Source organism: Hippopotamus amphibius, unplaced genomic scaffold (assembly GCF_030028045.1).
Source record: "Hippopotamus amphibius kiboko isolate mHipAmp2 unplaced genomic scaffold, mHipAmp2.hap2 scaffold_476, whole genome shotgun sequence".
Classification (NCBI taxonomy): domain Eukaryota; kingdom Metazoa; phylum Chordata; class Mammalia; order Artiodactyla; family Hippopotamidae; genus Hippopotamus; species Hippopotamus amphibius.
The window spans coordinates 10,001-14,968 of NW_026648579.1; positions in this window are offsets into that span (position 1 = coordinate 10,001).

Here is a 4,968-nt window from a genome sequence, read left to right on the forward strand (position 1 = left end):
GCGGCGGGGCGGCCCTCCCCGCCGCGGGGAGGGCCGCTCGCGAGGCGTACGCCAAAGAGGCACAGCGAGAGCGTCTGCTGCGTCCGAGGACCCCGGTCCCCGCCCACGCTGGGAGGCGGGGGCGGGAGACCGCGGGTTCGGGGCCGGAGGCCGCACCCCTGCCTTCCGCACACCCCGGCAGGCGGGGCGGAAGAGAGGCGAGGAGCCCGCGGACAGAACGAGAAGAGCGGTCCCGTCCCCCAGGAACGTCCGTCCCTCGTCTGGCACGGCTTAGGCCCAGCCCAGCGGAGCGTGGCACCACCACATCAATCGGTTGACCCACCCAGCCTAAAGCCACGGCGGGGGAGGCCCGCAGGGGAGGCACGGCGAAGACCCATCACACGGAGGCCCGCTTCCGCCTCGCCGGCGCCCCTTCGTCTCGGGCAAAGAGCAGCCAGCCACCCCAGAACGAGAACGCCTGACACGGGGCACAGAGCCTGTGGGGTGGGGTCGTGCCGGCCACTCACCACCGGGTGCCTGCAGCGGGGGCAGCGCACAGGGTCGAGCACCCGACGCCACCTGGCCCCGCCGCCCTCGGGCTCAGCCAGAGGCCGGAGGCGGCACCGCGGGTCGGGGCAGCCGGACGCGCACGCAAGAGCCGGCGCGCAGGCCCAAGCGGGCAGCTCAAGCGGCAAGGACCGAGCCGGGCGTCAGACAGCCGCCCCCAGCCCGGAGTCCTGCCCGCGTCCGGAGCCCCAGCGTCTATCGGCGACAGACGCAGAAGAACACCGTGTCAGCACCTATCTGGTGGCAAAAAGGCCCCATTTCCGGCGGAAGAAATCATCGCGCCCGACAGCGGGGCCCACCCACGAGGTTCACGGGGGCCCCCGGAACCTCGGTCCGGCCACCTGCCCCCAACACTTCCCCATCCACACTTGCCCCGGAGCGCCCGGGGCCACCTGGTCGACCCGGGGATGGAGGGGTGGCAGAGTGGGCCGGGGACACGGGGGAGAGGGAGCGGGCTGGGGACGCCCTCCCCGGTCCCCCCACGCGGGCAGGCACCGGTCCATCCGAGTCTCCGGGCCAGGACTTGGTTCCAAGAAAGAAACACAGCACCCCTCCGAGCCGCCTCCGATGAGCGGGCCCCATGAGGGACCACGCCCGGGCCCGGGAGCCCCTCCCCGGGCCACCCAGTATGGCTCGCGCCAGTCCCCACCTCCCGGCCCGGACTCGGGGTGGAGAGCGGAGGGGGGAGACAAAGTCGCGTCCGACGACCGGGACCCACGCGGGCACGCTGACAGGCCGGGTGCACCCTCGCCGGCCACCTGCGCGAGCAGGGGCCGGTCCGTCCACGTCTCCGGACCCATCGGGACTTGAACCCATTTCTCCAGGGAGACGCCCGGAGCCCACGGGGCAACGCACCCAGGCCCGGGCCAGCCTCTCTGGGTCACCGCTGGCGGCCCAGGCCGGTCCTCACCTCTGGAGTCCGGCTCGGAAAACCATCGGCCCGAAAGCATCTGACGACCGGGACGCACGCGCGTCCACCACCGAGCCCGTGGCGGCCTCCACCGGCCTCAACGCTCGGCCCGAGCCGGTCCCCACCTCCGGAGCGGGACGCGGGGGGCACCGGGAAAGGGAGGTGGGGGGGGTCGGGGAACGAACGCTCCCAAGGGCGGCCCAGGAGAAGGCCGGGCCACCAAGTCCCAGGCGCTCCGGGCGCGGCAGACCCTCTCCTCTCCCACCGCGGCGGCACGACCCGACATGGGTTCCCGCGGCCGGAGGGGCACGGGCGCATGCTGGTCGACCCGGCCAGGCGGCCCCTCAGCCCCGGCTCGGGAGCGCGGCGGCAGTCACAGCCCCATAGATCTGCAGGCCCAATCTCAGGCGACAGCAGGAGGCGCCTACGCCTCGGCGCCACCGGGGCTGCCAGCACCAGCGTCGCCCGCCTCCCGGAACTCTGCTTCGGGCCCGGCGGCTGAGTCACAGCCCTCGACAAGGTCGCCGGAGCTCCGGAGGGAAGGGACAATATAAAAGCGGCCGCCAGGTGGCGCCCGACAACCGGCTCGAACGTCCCCGGGCCGGATCCCGGTCGCCGGCCGGCCACCGAGGACGCCGGAGCGCCGGGCCGCCCAAACGCCCGAGCTCCTCCCGGAGCGGGGCGGGCGTCCCGCGCGGCCCCGAGGGGTCCGCCTCGGAGCTAGCTCCCGGCCCGACACGACACGACACGACACGACACGGCGCGTCCCGATCCCCGGCAGCACACGGGGGCGGGGGTAGCTGGCAAGATGCCGCCGGGAGGCTGCCTGGAAGGGGACGCGATTCCAGGCCATGGGGGGGGGGGGGCGCGGGGAATTCCACGGAGACGCCCACAGTGCCACAAGCGAGATCCCCAGCTCCCCGGAGGGTGAGAGGGAGGGAGGGAGGGAGGGAGGGAGGGAGGGAGGGAAGGCGGGGACCAGCGAAACGAAACCAGGCAAGCGCTCAGAGAACGACGCAGGAACTCATCCCTTCTGGCACGGGGAAGGGCTTTGGAAAGCTGATACGCAGAGCCCGGAAGCTAGAAACGAAAGTAAACATACACTCTGGCCCCACACAAATGGAAACAAACATCTATTTCCGCACAGACCGCGACAAAGTCCAAAGAGAACACATGGGTGCGTGGGTGGGGAACATGCCCTTGAGGTCAGAACGTGGATTTCAAAATGGACTGACCACAGTCACCGGCGGGCGGGGGCAGGGGGGCGGGGAGCAGCGAGTCAACAGCCATCCACTAAAGAAACCGCGTTCCAGGACATCTACACAATGCAACGTGGTGAGTGTGCGTGCGTGCGTGCGTGCGTGCGTGCGTGTGTGTGTGCGCGCGCGCGCGCGCGCGTGCGTGTGAGAGAGAGATTTACAGTAAAGGTTCACAGTGACCTGTCGTCCCACCAAAATCAAACCAAGCCAAACTACCAAAAAGTCAAAGTCAAGCTCTGGGACTGCTGTGGCCCTTCAAGGAGTACGTAAAGGCACACACACATGTACGTGTATGCACACGTGTACACGTACAGACACACACACGTGTACACGTACACACACACACGCATCTGAAAACCTCAAGCATGTCCCATAAGAGGTTCCTGTCCAAAACAGGGCAAGGCCTCATGCAACGCAGCCCCCCCAGAACAAGCAACCCGATGGGGAAAGTGGGCAGGAGGCCTGAACAGAGCAGACCAAGACCAGGCATTTTCATCCACAAGGAAACAAAGCCAGAAAAAACCAACAGAAAACAACGCCCACAAAGGAAACAAAGCAACAAGGACGACGACCCCCACCACTCCAACAGCAACCGCAACACAGTTTTCCACTGTCAACAAAGCAACCAACAGTACCTTTCTTGGGGGGTGGGGGCGGGGACAAAACCAAAAGCCAAAGGAAACCTTTCCCTGAAATACAAGAAACAACTGGGGCTGCCTAGCTGGCGCACTGCTTAAGAATCCGCCCGCCACTGCAGGGGACACGGGTTCGATCCCTGCTCCAGGAAGGTCCCACATGCCGCGGAGCAACGAAGCCCGTGAGGCACAACGACTGAGCCCATGTGCCGCAACTCCTGAAGCCCCCGTGCCTGGAGCCCGTGCTCCGCACCAAGAGAAGCCACTGGCAATGAGGAGCCTGCGCACCACAACGAAGGGGAGCCCCCACTCACCGCAACGGAAAGAAAGCCCGCGCACAGCAAAAAAAGACCCAACGCAGCCCATCAAATACAGAACCATTTTTTTTTTAAATGGAGGGTATGATAGAAAGCGCTGGCATTTCTCTGCACAAGCATACACGGCCAGGCCCAGGATCTGGAATCGCGACAGCAAGTTCCAAACGGCAGAGGAAAGTGGCTCCTGACGGGACACCTATTTTTCACGCTGAGAGAGACCACCACCATGTCATGCTGGAGGACTCAGAGATATCACCTGGCGCCTGACAGAATGGCTCCCCGACAACAGATGACACTACGGAAAACAGCACAGAAGTCCCTGAAAGCACTGCACCAACAACTACCACGTGACCCAGCAACTCCACTACGTGCCCACCGAGGGGGTGAGGGTGACACATACATACACGTGTATGTGTATCCACACCTATCCCTATGTAGCCATAGTTAGGGACATACCGATAGCGCTCTCTGTGTGCATACGTCTCTACCTAGTCACACACAGGCGCGCGCGCGTTTATGACTCAACCCTACCAGGGAATGAGGTCTTGCCATCCGCGGAAACATGGAGAGACCCAGAGGGTATTGCGCTACACAAGATACCTCAGGTCGCGAGACTATCATGTCTGTGAAGAACGTACACAGCAATACACACACATGAACACAAAGAAGGAACCGCAAACAGGTTCCTCGACACCTAAAAGGAACAAATGGGGGGTGGCCAGAGGAGGGAGGGAGGGGGGAAGAGGGAGACGAGTGCAATAGGTGAGGGAGAGGAAGCGGTGCCCACTTCTAGTTATGAAATAAACAACTCACTCGCAGGATGTCATGTACAGCAGGCGGAATAGAGTCCATCCTACTGTCATGACATCGAATGGTGACAGACAGTAACGAGACTTATCACGGAGATCCCTGGGCCATGTGTAAACATAGCCACTCGCTAGGGTATACACCTGAAAACCAATATACTCTTGTCAGTCTGTTAGACTTCCATTTTAAAAGGGCGGGGGGAGGAGGGAGGGAGGGGGGAGGGGGGCAGAGAAAGGAGCAAGAGGAAGAGGAGGGTGGTGGGGGAGGAGGAGGAGGGGGGGGAGGAGGAGGAGGAGGAGGAGGAGGAGGAGGAGGAGGAGGAGGAGGAGGAGGAGGAAAAAGATGGCTTGCCTTGAAGAAATCAACAAAAGGAAAGAGCGAGAGAGACAGAGACAGAGGCAGAGAGAGACGCGAAATCAAGAGTGGACACTCAGGTGACTGCAAGAGTTAAGGGAGATTAAGACAAGAAACAAACTCCCAACAGTAGTTTGGTA